A 16291-nucleotide genomic window follows, 5' to 3' on the forward strand; every position below is an offset into this window, starting at 1 on the left:
TAGGCAGAAAAAATCATGTTCACCATGCGCAGTTAGTTGTAATGATGTAACCACCATTTATTTAAGTTCTAAAATAATGACCCAGTCACAGAGTATACAAGTTTTTTCATTTTAATTTTTTGTTGGTCTCCCAATGCTGAGTTACCACAGGCATTACCGATCCCCATGGGGAAAATGGAAAGTTTTATATGATGGAGGAATTAAATAATAATGATAAGAGCCAGCCTACGAATCAACCCAGTTACTGGCTTAAACAGGGTTTCTTCTATACTAGGGTTTTACAGAATAAAAGAGAAACTATCTCAGATGCCAAGGCTAGCATAGATATGCACACAGAGTAGTCCCGCCTGTTCATCTTGAAATATGTACCACATGTACAAAGAAAAAAAAATAAGATTCATTATCACTAATTAGCTAGCATGTAATAAAACCCAATGACAATTTTTTACAGTTCAGTATCACCCCTCTACTCTACAGCTGAGTATTTTTCTTCTTCCTGAAGTGCCACAGCTGTTTCTGATTCTTTTACTATTGTTATAATTTAAAGACCAAGAAGTTTGTTTTCATTTGCAGTGTGTTAGATTTTCAAACTATTTGCTAAAAACTGCTCTCTAATTTCTGCTGTTACTATTCTATTTGAATAGCGTTAAAAAGTCAACCTTTTCCTGGTGTTCCAATTGAAAAAGTACCCCCAGAAAAAAGTAGGCTGACAGAAAGACAACAGTCAAAATACATCGACCATTGCCCTGTAGAATTAGACCTTTATCATGTCTGTTCATCCCCCAATCAACTAGCTCGTGGTTTTATCAGATCTGCTGGCTTTTTAAAAAGAGTTAATCAAATGCCAAAATGGGCCACAAACAGGATGTAAAGGGGCATATTTATATATTTGATACACTATACAAGACCTAAAGAACTTAACAAAAATGCAATACTGTGGAAAAGTGTTACTTTTTATTTTCTGTCAATTTATGTCTTCTGATTTACACGATACCAACTATTCACCAAATCTAATAGCATTCCTCTCTCTCCATGAACCGTGCCCTCCATACCTTCTTTTCCTGATGGAGGAAGAGTAGGACACATTTCCTTTATCACAATTATCACCAAATAACTTTTGTACCCACAAAGTAGCTGCTTGGCCTTGCCTAAATTACTTAACCTCCCTGTGCTTCAATTTACCCACAAATGAAATGGAGATAATATTTTCAACGATATAGGGCTGTTATAAAGATTTTTTTTTAACTAACAAGTACAAAACAGGACATTCCTGGCATGCAGAGGACTTGATTGTTAGATACTGTCTTATTTTTATTATCGTTATTCTTTCATCATCATCACATTTCCCAACATAGAGTTTATCACAAATTTCTCAATCATGACACTCCTAAACTAATCAAATATTTCAAGACCATGGAGCCCAAAAAGATCTTACAGTAATACCAGAACCCTGTCTATGGTAGAGTTCCATTCTCATGATCATTTTTAATATTCCATATTTGGATTAAGTCATATACTTCCATAACAAAAGAAATTTCTCCTAAATTGAATTAATTTTTCAAATCTTAACATAAATTCTATACCACATAAATAAAAATTACATTTGTGGGTAGAGGTCACTTCTATTTAGAAACTTGAAATATTTAATTATGTCTTGTAATTCCTATGAATTTTCTAGAGAATAAAATATTAGTTGGAAATGTCAATTGAACAGTTTAGACTAGTTTCTGTTAGATATGTTAAGTTGCACACATGTGTTTGTATGTATGTGAAAATACGGCCAATCTCCAGCAAAAGAAATAAATCAGGTTGGATTTTTATCATAACCTGTTGATTAACTACTAGCAATCTGTCATGTTTTGAGTCACATTACTACAGAAAATGGAGCGTCACCTCCTGGAGTGCCCCTTTGAGAACCTCAAGTTCATGGGAATGAACAGTAGAAGGGACCTCTGAACTCTTTCCCACAGCCAAATGACAGCTGTGATTCTTTGGCCTCAGCTTGCCTTCTTAAGCTGATTCGGTATGAAATTTATGGTACTTCCTCCACAGTATCCCATGCCAGCTCTGAGCATTTATTACCCTGGCTAGTTATTGAAGGATATATGTTTTTCCTATCATCCAGTTTGATCAAAATTCCAGCCTATAAGATAGTAGGAACAAGGCACAGCTGAGGAATGAGGTAGGCGTGTATTGGATATGCTGCCAAGTTCTGTTCCCTGCATCTCAAGTACAAACTTAAGCACACTTTGATACTGTTTTTTAAAAAGTCATGATAATGCTTCATTTTGTCAACAAATTTCTCACGTCAGAACAATACAGAGGAGAAAAAGACATCAGAGTGGCAGAAGAAGAGCCCAAATTCATTTTACAGGAATGTTAGGTTTCAAACTTTTTAAGCTTCTACTACTTATGAGAAGTGGAACCGTTGGTAGTAGATTCCGTAATCTCATTATGCCTCAGCTTTCTCACCTGCAAAATGGAAATAACAAAGCATAGCTCACGGCATTGTGAGATTCAAACAAAGTAATATACATTTAAATATTTCATACAGAGATGATTTCATGAACATTTGCTTTTACTGAAATGATCAATGACCTTTGGGTTCACATGTACTTGTTTTGGTCTTTGTTGAGATTTTTTAATTACTGACTTACCTCTTGAATACTTGAGTCTTAATAAGCTTGTGTACTAAGTCATTTAAAGTTGGAAAATTAATTTTTCATCCTTAAATTTTAAAAATAAATGAGTCATTAAGTATGATGAGTTTTTCCATTTTACTCACACATAGAGGCATTACTATACTTACACAGAGAGGAATTATTATATTGGTTTTTATTATTAGCTTTATTTTTAGTTTTGTAGCTTTTTTCAAAACTATAAGAAAACAAATGTCTTCATGAATTTTATTGCTATATACCAAATATGAAACTTTGTACCAGCATTAATTCAGCCAATATTTATTGAGCACCTGCTTTGTGCCAGACACTCTTCCTGGCACTGTGTAGTCAATGGTGAAAAGGCATGGTCCTTGTATTTAGAAAGCTTACATCACTGAGGAAGGTAGACATAATTTATACATAATAACAGTCTGTGTAGGGTTATGGAGGAAAAGTAACAGGGTGAAATGAAATGACAGAAATGAATACTGGGAGAAGGGGTTTGAACACAGCCCTCTGGATAGGGCTTTTAGATAGGTAGCCATGAAATTATCTCTAAGAAGTAGCATTTAAAGTAATTCACAAGAGGCACACCTGGGTGGCTCAGTCAGTTAAATGTCCAATTCTTGATTTCAGCTCAGGTCATGATCTCAGGGTCACAAGATCGAGCCCCATGTCAAGCTCCATGCTGGGCATGGAGCCTGCTTAATATTCTCTCTCCCCCACCCAGCACTTCTCCCCCAACCCTGCTTTCTCTCTCTCTAAAAATAAAAATATATAAATAAAGTGTTTCACAAGAGATCAGAGAAGGACCTAGCCACATGAAACTTTGGAAAGGAGCATTCCAAGATAAGTTAATGCTGTCAAACATTACAAGTGACCTTGGTGTGTTACAGGAACACAGAAAAACAAGATGGTGCAGGACTTGGAAGGCCATGAGTAGAAGCTGGTTTTATCTTAGCAGTAATGGGAGATCATTGGATAGGAAATGGTCTGATTAGTCTTTGAAATAGAAGTTAAATAAGAGCACTATGAAAAAACCAGCAGGGATACTTGTTAGAAGTTAGGAGACAAACAATAGAGATGTGAACCAAGAGAGGTAGTGGAAACAAAGAGAGGTAGTCATATTTAAATACTATTTGTAGATAGAATCAAAAAGATTCTCTGATGTATCATATTTGAGTGTCGAAGGCAAGAATCAATGATGACAAATGGTGGTGCCATTTGTTAAGATGGGAAAGAAAAACGTGAGGTATGAGAATGAGGTATCAGAATTTATCTTTTAGGACATGTAATATTTATGAGGATCATTCGACAAGCATGCAGACGTAGTTAGGGCTGAGCTCACTGATCATCAAAGTTGTCATCATATCGAAACTGAGGAGTCAGTTTTAATTTAGCCAGAAATGCTTTATAATGATTTGATGCAACAACAATAAGCCCCTCCCATAAAAAATTCCCTTAATTAAAGTGTCAAATATTTACTGGGAAGAAACGTTTCCTTGTTATGTGACAGGGAAAGAGAACTTTGGCTGATTGAAATTACTCTATTAAGCACATAACCATGCGCACCTTTGTCATTATCTAGGCCTGAGACAGAGTCACATAATCATGTCAGGTGTGGGACATGGAAGATTTGGATAGAGAACAAATCAATCAGAAATCTTAGGCATACAGAGAACATTATTTAGTGTAGAAGGTAATTCCAGAGATGGCATCTAGGATAGCTAGGTAGGGTGGAACAAATCCATATCAGATGTAAAAGATAAACTTCTTCGGAGATTTCCTTTGAAATGGTAATAGGTCCAGTGAACTCTTAGTTATGGAATCATGAAATCTTGCGTCTCCAAATATCTATGCTACATATTAAACTCCTCCAATTCACATTTATAAAACAATCAACAATTCACCATACACAGACTTATATTGAGCTTTGCACTTGTTCTCTTCATTCTTTTCCTCAAATACTGTGTAATAAAATGTAAAATGAGGGCAGCCCGGGTGGCTCAGTGGTTTAGCGCCGCCTTCAGTCCAGGGTGTGATACTGGAATCCCAGAATCAAGTCCCATGTCGGGCTCCCTGTATGGAGCCTGCTTCTCCCTCTTCCTGTGTCTCTGCCTCTCTCTCTCTGTCTCTCATGAATAAATTAAAAAAATCTTAAAATAAAAATAAATAAAATGTAAAATGAAAAAAAAGGCACCCAAAGAGAAGAGACAGTACAGTCAATATATTCCATGTTTCAGGATAAACAAGGCTTTGTAAATATCCAGAACTATGATTATTTCTGAATATCACTTAATATAAATCAGAGCTGCTGTTCATAGAATGTTGAAACATATCTTGAACAATTTTCTACTCTCTGTCTAAAGGATAATACTTCATAAGAAAGGTGAAGTGTGTGTGTGTGAGAGAGAGAGAGAAAGGAAAAGAGAGAGAGAGAGAGAGAAGACATTTTGAAACACATCCAAAATATCATTTAAATTCTAAATCCTAGCATGGAATCATAGCAATTGGTCTTTGGAACCCTGATGATCCCTGAGCTGGTGTTAGAGTTCTAAGTCTGAAGTCTTCCACAGTGTGGGGTAGTGAAGTGCTGCTGTCCTGCAGCTGAGCCAGCAGAGTTACACTTTCTTTTGGTCTTTCCTTCTGAGCTGCTACACAAAGACCAGGTTTGGAGCAGGTTCTTAGAGCATGAAGCCATCAAGACTGAAGCTTGGTGCTCCAAACACAGACACATTCTCACTTCCACGAATGTTTAAGTAAAAAGAATGTGCTGAAGGAGGAAATTGTTCTTTTTGTTTCCTTCCTTTCATTTTCTTTTCCTGCACAAGCACACCTCATATGGTGTTTTGACTTACAGAAAATGAAAATCAAAGACTAATTCTGAAACTGCTAATGGTGTAAAAAGAGGATTTTCAAAGAAAGTAAAAGTTTTTTCATTTCCATGGAAAAACTTTTGAAGAGAAAGTTTTAATCCTTTACCTTAGAATCTTTCTTCTGAATGAAACATATTTGGCAAAGATTCATCAGAATCTTTCAATCTATTCCAAAAAAACCTGCCATCGCAAGCTGAAACTGCTAATGTTTCTATAGATTGTATTTTAAATTAGTATAATTTCTAATACAGAAATATTCCCCTATATAACAGCAGATTTTCACTTAACAAAATACTTTGATTTCAGATAATGATCACTGGAATTAACATAGTTTACAGTAATGAAATAAAATCCATACTTCTCTTAAGCCAAGGAAAAGAGAATAGAATGGTTAGACCAAATAAATTGAAAATTTCCTGGTTAAGGGGATCCCTGGGTGGCTCAGTGGTTTAGCACCTGCCTTCCGCCCAGAGTGTGATCCTGGAGTCCCAGGATCGAGTCCCACATCGGGCTCCCTGCATAGAGCCTGCTTCTCTCTCTGCCTGTGTCTCTGCCTCTCTCTCTCTGTGCCTCTCATAAATAAATAAATAAATAAATAAATAAATAAATAAATAAATAAATAAATAAATAAATAAAATCTGAAAGAAAGAAAGAAAGAAAGAAAGAAAGAAAGAAAGAAAGAAAGAAAGAAAAAGAAAATTTCCTGGTTAACTATTGCCAGAAATCAAAGTTAAAAATCTCATCCATCTCTGGCTTTTTCCAGAGCTTTCTTACCATAGCTCTGAGATCTGGCAAACCAACCATGAAAATTAAGAAGGCTCTTCTCTAAAATATTATTCCTGACAATTTTGGAAGGAGAAATTACCTATTTAGACACTTTGGGGAAAGGTTGGTGTCCTCTAGATGGCATCCTGTCCAGTTTACTGGTATACACTTTTGGTGTTAGCCATTGGTATTGAATCCTGTGCACTTAGCACCTTGCTTACTGCCCACTCCACAGGAGTGAGAGATTAAGTGGGTGTGTGCACAGTTACCTTCTAAAATAATAATCCCAAAGGGAACACAACTATAGTTGGTTTCTTTGGGAAGAAGCTCACATGATTTTATGAAAATCATTCAATGTGTTCCTTCATTTTGACTTTTGTAAAAAGGAGAAAACAATGTGAGGCCTGCAAGGAGATATTTATTTTTTAAAACTATAGGAATAAGTTGGTCAATTACCATTTGCTGACAGATTAAATAACCTAAATCAACCTTCAAAATGGGTAACAGAATCTTGATGAAGAGTACAAATCAAAATGCTTTATTTACTGGCAAATTAAAACTATCCCAGGGATTGTGGAATAAAACACTCCTCATCTCTGTTTCCACTGTTCAAATGCTTCCTCTGCTTTGTGAGCCCCTTGGGAAATCACAGTTCTCTTTAAGTTGCACTTTCCCCTTCAGCCAAGTAAACTTAGGATGTGATTGCACTGCCATTTAATCCAGTATAATTGTAGTAATATATACAGTGGGGTCCACTCAGCAACAATGCCCCTCTGCCCAGGGGGGCGAAAGCCTTGTGGAATCTGGGCACTACAGTGCTAGAAAAAAAGCTCCCATTGCTCAGGATGCTGAAATCATTTCCCCCAGTGGCTGGAACTGAGAAATATATGGGTTTCCTTTTCTTAAGAGATGACAAGCTAAGTAAATCATTATGGGGAAAGACTGCAGCAGGTTTCTGGATATATGCTAACAACACTAATGCTCTAGTAAAGAAGAAAGGGGGCATAAAAAAAATCTTAAGACTAAATAATGCTGCTGACAACAAGCTTGTCTCTCAGTGGTCATAATATGTTTTCACTCTCTTGCTCTCTTCATCTGCTTTTCTCTGGCAAAGTGAGAGGTGAATCACTTTTGTTCTGCTGTGATTATTTTTACCCCTCAAAACACAGCTTAAGGGCTCCATTTTAGGGCATAATTGCACACAGAGCCAACTTGCTCAAAAGGTTAAAAAAAAAAGAACTCCTTTAGTCTCAGTAAATATCAAGCAGCAGATGAGTCAGGTTCAAGTGAAAGCAGAAGAAACATGAACCATTTCTTACTGAAAAACAGTACATACTTCATTGTTCCTAATCAACCTCGCTCAGCTCTTTATCTGTACTTCAAGTTTCCTCTATGCAGTACACACAATAAAGTCTCCATCTTTGCAAATAGTTTGAAATCCAAAAGCATATTTGTAAATCAGTGTTTGAGCTCAAAATGTGTCTTACTATAAGGAAAAATATCACATGGGGGTAAGATTTCTAAGCTACCTAAGGGTGGTTAATTTAACTTTGATGTATATAAAATGGTGAGCATTGTATTTGTGGTGAAAACTGCAGAATTCAATATTCTTAGACTACTAATAATCCTATACAAAGAAAAACATTTGAATTGGTGCTTTGAGTTTTTCAATGTGGAAAGCTGAAAATTTGAGTTTTAAAAGAATACTAGATTTGGGCAGCCCGGGTGGCTCAGCGGTTTAGCGCCACCTTCGGCCCAGGGGGTGATCCTGGAGACCTGGGATTGAGTCCCACATTGGGCTCCCTGCATAGAGCCTGCTTCTCCCTCTGCCTGTGTCTCTGCCTTTCTCTCTCTTTTTCTATGTGTGTCTCTCATGAATAAATAAATAAAATCTTCAAAAAAAATAAAATAAAATAAAAAATAAAAATAAAAGAATACTAGATTTGGTTAGAGGCCTCAAATCATTGCCTCTATGAAAGACACTAAATTTAAGAGTTAGGTTTTGATATTACAAAGAACAAAATGATAAAACTCAAACCAATCATTTGTTGACAAATTGTAAGTTACATCATCAACACGTGTGTTTATTTTGCATGCGTCTTCTTCTATGAACAAGAGGCTGAATCACACCTGCCAATGATTTTATTTCAATCTCCACATCTATTATAGGTTTCAATCCTCTTTGGGCACAAGATGAATGAAATAAAAAAATAAACCAAAAAAAATAAAATAATAAAATAATAAAATAATAATGACCACTTTGAAGCTTTCTTGAATCTTGTACTGCATCTCATACCTGATCAATGAGAAGGGTCTACCTTGAGCTACTTTACATTGCTTGTCTTCAAGACCTGCAATAACACAACATGCCGAAGTTGTCCCCTTTACTTGTTTGGACTCTTCAAATTGGACAGTGGAGGGGAAAAAAGACATAACAGACTGAAGAGAGATGCAGCATGAGGAAAACCATGTCATCAACAGGTTTCCCTGCTTCTACTATTTTTCTATTTCCACATAACCCACGGGGTTTTATGAGATGTTACATCACAACTCGGTCCATATCTTATGAATACATAAGAATACATTCGTATGTATTCATATGAATGAATACATTCCATTCATACTTGGAGAAAAATCCAAAGTTACTACCCTCACCTTCCAGATGCCATCTGACTACTTAGCCCCCCTCACCTCTCTGAGCTCAGCTGACATCACTCTTTACCTCATCCCCAAGCTCCTCCACGTCTGAGCACCACTTTACTCTTTCTTCAGCCTGAAGTGCTCTGCTCCAGATCTTTGTATAACCTTAACACAGTTTTGCTCTCTCTAAAGTATCATTTATTATGTGACCATTATTTTTAAAACTGCCCCTGATCTTCTTCTTTCTAGTTTCTATCATTCTGTGCTGCTTTACTTTTTTGAGATAATTTATACCTATCTGAAATCATATAACTTATCTTACTTGTTTCTATTTGTTGTCTTTTTCCTCCCCACTAGATTATAAACTTCATGAGGACAGGGACTACTTATGTCAGCTAACATTGTTTCCCTACCACCTAGCCTAGCACATAGTAAACAATAAATGTGTATTAAATGAATGAACAGCTACTTATGTTAAAAAGACATCCTTGAATTTATGTTGATGTCTGTAATCATTACATTATTGTTAAATGTTATTATAATTAAATCATATTGTGACCTAGCAAAGGAAAATCACACCCTTTTTGACTGAAATGCCAAGTTCAAGAGGTGAGAGTTCAAGACACAAAGTCTGAAAACACTTTAAGCTGATTCTTTCACAAATGAACTGAAAGGAAAGGTTAAAGGGATTGAGTTTTTTAGTCTACCAAATAGAAACTCTAAAAGATTAGTTAATTATTGTCTTCACATATATGGAGACATTTTTATCATGAAAATGTCAAGCTTTTTCCATCTATGAAGGGGAAAGAAAAGGAAACAGATTTAAATTAAAGCTAAAGGCAATCAGGGTGAACATAAGACTCACTAGGCCACAACAGAATGGGTTACTAGTAGTGGTTGGGGAATATAGGGGCCAAAATTCTGACAAGACAGAGTTGAAAACATCCTTTCTGAACACATGGACAATAATTTGAGTGAGACGTGGGCACAGTTGAAATTCCCAGATGGCCTCATTTCGGTAAGGAATGTGTTGAGCAATATAAGGTTACACAAACTGATACATGTTTACATAAAATAGTTCAAATTCATACAAACTCTATAAACACATTTCACTCTTTTAATAGTCCTCTGCATCCATCTAAGATTCTCTACCTGTCTGTCCAAACACACAGCTTATCTTCCAAATAGGAACTGAGTGCATCATAATTCTGTCATGGCTGATTTCTCCTTCTCCCTCCTCTCCTCTTACTTGGTTTATGCAGTAGATCCCATAGGAAAACCGAAGATAAATGTCCAAACTGAAAACCACCTGTTGTATAAGAGGCATTGCTTCTATCAATTCTGTGATATCAGAAAAAGTTTTTCTACTCCAAAGTTAGCTAAAAATAATATTGACAGTTACTGAATATGTATTATTTGTGAGGTGTTTTTCAAAGGGTTTACATGAATTACCTCACTCAAAACTTACAACTATTTAGGAAACAGACTCAGAAAGGTAAAATTCATTTGTTCAAGTTGACTCAGACAGTAAAGGACAGAGCCAATCTTAGAACCTGCCCTGTTTGCATTGGCTAAGTTCTGAACTCCTCTGCTAGATTAGAGTGAAATAGAGTAGGTACAGACAATAATTCGCCATACAGAGGTGGCATTTTCATTTATCAGAGAACATTAGCATCTTCCTGAGTCCCATGAGAAAGTGATTATTCCTTTTTTCCTCCCATAATCTCTCCTTTGAGAATTCCTTCCCATCCAACATTATCCAAAATTGGCGACCAGCCAGCAAGTATTTTTAAGTCAATCCATTTAAATATTGGACAGACAACCATGCTGAAACACAGAACAGTTCCAAGAGTGTGAACTGGAGAAATGCCTACAGTCTCCAGCTCTGTTTTCAGCATCCCCTCATTGTGCTCTCTCTGAGATGCCCAATTGGGATTATAGTCATATGAACTCTATCCAGATGCATACTCTAAAAAGCATTGTTATTCTGTGTAGAGACATAAATGCCATGTTAGTTGGGGCTTCTTGAGGGCAATAGGGCACGATATAAATATTTTTCAAGTGTGCATAATGTTTGTCCTAACAATTCTGCAAATTCACAAAGAAGATAATCACAATGCACACAAAGTTTAGTTAAAATTAAGGGTGTTCATTGCAGTGTTTTTTATAGTATTAAAAATAAGTGAAAACAAACTGAGAATCCCCACGTAGTGGATTGGTTAAATCAGTCATGGTACATCCATACAAGGGTATTAATATGATGTCTAAAAAGAAACATTAGTTTCATTTAAAAAAAAGTTCACAATATATTAAATGATAAAGCAATAAATAAACAATATGCACATTATAGGCTCATTTTTGCAAAAATGTTAAGATGTGTATAAACATGCATAAAAAAGGAAAAGCTAAGCATTAAAAAGTTAATAATAGTTATCATTACATGATGAGATTGTATATTAATTGTATTTTTTATTTTTTGCACATATGATTTCTAAAGCTTTTTTTTTTTTTAAGATTTATTTACTAGAGAGAGAGTATGAGAGAGCACAAGTACAGGGAGAGACAGAGGCAGAAGCAGGGTTCCCGCTGAGCAGGGAACCTAGATGCGGGGGTGGATCCCAGGACTCTGGGACCATGACCTAAGCCGATTTGGGCAGATGTTCAACCAACTGAGCCACCCAGGAACCCCGAAACCTTTTTTTTTTTTTTTTTGAGAGAGAGTGCGCGCACATATACATGGGGAGAGGAGTAGAGGGAGAAGGACAGAGAATCACAAGCAGGCTCCACACCCAGCATGGAACCCGAGGCAGGCTTAATCCTACAACCTTGAGATCATGACCCTGAACTGAAATCAAGAATCGGACACTTAACCAACTAAACCACCCACGCGCCCCACATATATATACTTTCTAAAAATCACATGTATTACTTTATGAGAAAATCAAAAGAAAGAAAAAAATGCAGTCTACTATATTGTCCTTGCATAAAGAGCATAAACTTCTGTTTTTTTAACAAGATTACTATTTGTATCAAATGATTTTAATAAAACTGTATGCCTAGGGATTTGGCATTTAGTCAGAAGTAGAAAGAAAGATTTATCATAGGTTTAAGATAATAGAAATTTCTTATTTTCATCTCTTCATGGAATTGGGAAAGAAAATGTGACATTTGATATTTATAGACATAGCTAGCACCTGAGCAACCCCTATGTGGCAGAATGGATGGAGGAAGTCAGCCAAGGTGCCCAGAAAGAAATCACTGAATACATGTTAGTGAGTTGAAAAACAGCCAGAAATTAATTGAAAATGAAATATAATGAGAGACACCATTATGCAGAGTATTAAAATATTTTTAAAGCAACAGAATACAAAAACTAATTCTTATATATAGATTTCCATATATTCAGTATATGGGAAAGGTGGCATTTCTTTTTTTTTATTATTTATGATAGTCACACACAGAGGGCGGGGGGAGAGAGAAAGAGAGGCAGAGGGAGAAGCAGACTCCATGCACCGGGAGCCCGACGTGGGATTCGATCCCGGGTCTCCAGGATGGCGCCCTGGGCCAAAGGCAGGCACTAAACTGCTGCGCCACCCAGGGATCCCAAAGGTGGCATTTCAAATCAGCTTTAAATGTTGAACTCTTTAATAAACGATGTTCAGATAATTGGGGAAAGAAAAAGAAGAAATTAGATTCCTACCTCACACCATTCAATGAAGTAAATTTGATAAAGATCCACATGTATACAGCCAATTATGTAAGAAATGAGAATAAAGTAGTGCAATGTGGAAGTGGCTTTTGATGTCATATGTGAAAACTGCCAAGAAAATTAGTGACAGATAAAAAATAAAATATAATCTAAAATTCCTGGGATGCAAAATATACATTAAACAATATAAAAGATAAGTGGCACTTTGGGACAAATTGTAATGTTCAGCAGACATTCTTAGCACAAAGGTAAGCTCTCACAAAATGATAAGAAAAATAGAAAGGGTGTATAGGAAAATAAGCATAGGATAAGAACAGGCAGTCCAAGAAATAATCCAAAGCTAATCCATGAATATATAAAAAAAAAAAGAAAGGTTCAACATTACGAGTAATTGAGTGAGCACAAAATAAATAATGAGACACCATTTTGATCCCTGGAAGATTAACAAAAAAATGTTTTAATTAGGAAAAATATTAGGGTTGGCAATGCTGCAGTGAAATGGAGATGTTCATACACTGGATTAATGGATTATACTTTGAAACACCTGTTTTGAGGGTCAGAATAATATTACCTATCGAAAATTTAATTGTACTTCTAGGCATCTACTCCATAAGAAAACCTCATAGTTAATAAAGACATGCATCCAGCACTGTTGTTAGTTGGTAAAACTACATACTAATCAACATGGGAATGGCTAAAGAAAATACACTACCATATACACACAAAAAGCAAAACCTGTATGTACTGTATATATTTTACAAATAAATATATGCACATTAACAAATGCAAATATAAACCCTAAAGCAAGCATAAGTCTAGAGAAGTATAATCTCTCCACTATGTGAGGGAAAAAAACGGATGAAACCTAGGTTATTAAGTAGAAGTCTGAACCGCAAAGTACATTATCTTATCTTTTCATATGTGAAGAAAAACTCACTTCTTGGTTTCAGAGAAGGACCTGGAGAAACAAAAATTTTCTATACAATAAAATCAGATGATATTTTTTTTCCTTTTGAGAGTAAAATTCTTGCTCTTGGGAGAGAAAAGAAAAGAGGGGGCAGAAAAACATGGTGGAAGGGACAAAGGAATTCTAGGAACTACAATGAATAATTTCATCCTAAATTGTTTGTGCTGCTGTGTCATCAAATACACTGTCTTCCCAAGCTTGCAGAATCATCTGCTCTACACAAAAACTTGGTGTCTATGTAGAGGGCATGTGGTATAGGTACATGTGTGTGCAAAGTAAGGAAAAGGTCTGAGGTTCCACGCGTTGGTTGGAGCCAGGGCAGAAATAAAGATACAGCTAGAAGAAAGGGAGAAATGAGGAAAGTAAAAAGAAGCAAGGAAGCCAGAGCCATGAAAATGTAAGTCTACCAGTATTACTCAAAAATCTTGGAGGTGACATGTTAATACTATAGGTCAAGTAACAGGGGTTCAAGAATATCTTGCCTAAATAATAAAAAGCAGAGATATCTTAGCTAGTACGCAGGTCACAAATGTTTGTAAATATAATGGTATAATGTTTACAACATTCAAAAACTATAAAAGGAATATTATACTGGTATAAAAAATATCATAAATTAAAAGGAGAAAGCCTCTTCAGGGGCCTGGGTGGCTGAGTCAGTCAAGCGTCCAACTCTCAATCTTGGTTCAGGTCTTGATCCACACTGTGTATGGAGCCTATGTAAGAAAAAAAAAGAGAGAAACCCTCTTCTCACTAGCTTCTCTGTCATTCCCACTCACTCATACAGTGCAGTGTTCTAGGGATTCACGTATTCATTGATATATAGAGAGGCTGAGTTGAACTGTTACTATTAGTAATGTTGATGCATCCTGACTTTCCATGAACTGCTCCACCCTGGCAGCCTAGCTAGGATATACTAACAAGTGATTCACCAGCTATCTCTATTTAGATAGGTAAAGGAGTATAATTGTGCACATTAATTGACCAAGTAGAGAACTGGAGAGTCCTAAAATGTAGTCAGGCTTACAGGTCCAAGTGAACCAGAGAATGAAGAGAACTGCATCTACGCAGAAAATGAGATCAATGAATAAAATATTGTTTTGTAGAAATTGAGAAAAAAATAGTCAAATAGTCAAGCTGATCAGATGTATTGATTATTAAATTCAGAAAGTCAAAAATCTATTTCTTAGCAAAACTTAAGGCAAGCTCAAGTATGACCAGAGATAGTGTCTAATAAAAAACAGAAGGACTAGAGACATCATGCATGATGAAAAGGCATTGACAAAGATATCTCTAAATATCTGACAAAACCAGGGATAGATTAAGAGTTAGTTTGCTGCTGGTACCTGTTACCTCAACATATCAGACATTACTAATTGATCCCACCCTGTTTTCCATTTATGATAAATTCATAGTCCTTGTTTTTTTAATTTGTTATTTAAATTCAATTTAGTTAACATATAGTATATTATTAGTTTCAGGGGTATAATTTATGATTTATCAGTTGCATATAATATCCAATGCTCATTACATCACATGCCCTTCTTAATGCTCATCACCCAGTTGCGCCCATCCCCTACCCACTGCCCCTTCAGCAATCCTTGGTTTGTTTCCTATAATTAAGAGTCTCTTTTGGTTTGTCTCTCTCTCTCTCTGATTTCATCTTATTTTATTTTTCCTTCCATTCCCTTATGTTCATCTTTTTTGTTTCTTAAATTCTACATATGAGTGAAATCATATATTTGTCTTACTCTGACTGACTTCTTTTGCTCAGCATAAACCCTCTTTTTCTATCCATGTCATTGCAAATGACAAGATTTCACTCTTTTTGATGGCTAATATTCCATTGTGTCTGTGTGTGTCACATCTTCAACACGTCACATCTTCAACCATTCGTCTGTCAATGGACATCTGGGCTCTTTCCATATTTTGACTATTGTGGACACTGCTGCTATAAATATTGGGGTGCACGTGGCTCTTCAAATCACTATTTGTGTATCCTTTGGATAAATAGTAGTGCAATTGCTGGGTCATAGGGTAGCTCTATTTTTAACTTTTTGAGGAACCTCTATACAGTTTTCCAGAATGGCTACACCAAACTGCATTCCTACCAACAGTGTACGAGGGTTCCCCTTTCTTCACATCCCCATCAACATCTGTTTCCTGAGTAATTCAGTCCTTATTAAAAAACAGCCCAGGCAGCAATTACCAATGGATCATAATTAATACAAGAGATAAAATCTTTTCACCACTTAAATGACTGCACAGAAATGTGCAGAAATAAGCTCTCTGTAAGTAAGGATATCTCTAAGATATCTCCTTACCAAAGAAGAATACAACATATATGGAATATATATATTCCAGGAATATATAGTGCATCATTTTATGTGTATCGCTTTTACTCCAAAGATAAAATAAATTCCTGTCAATCACTGTGTCATCAAGTATTACAGGACAGAGATGCCCTCAAAGCTATAATCAGGAAAAAAAAAACCCATGTCAGTCTCTAAATTTTAACAATAACAACAAATAGCCTAGTCATGGTATAGAAATATAAAATGCTGGAAGGAATACAGAAGATCTCGTTCCAACTTTCAACTTCCTCTCTCCTGCCTCACCACAAAAAAAAAAAAAAAAAAAAAAAAACTCGAAGCAGGAATTACCAGCTCCCCTGACA

The sequence above is a fragment of the Nyctereutes procyonoides genome, unplaced genomic scaffold, assembly GCF_905146905.1.
Source record: "Nyctereutes procyonoides isolate TBG_1078 unplaced genomic scaffold, NYPRO_anot_genome, whole genome shotgun sequence".
In the NCBI taxonomy this organism is placed as follows: domain Eukaryota; kingdom Metazoa; phylum Chordata; class Mammalia; order Carnivora; family Canidae; genus Nyctereutes; species Nyctereutes procyonoides.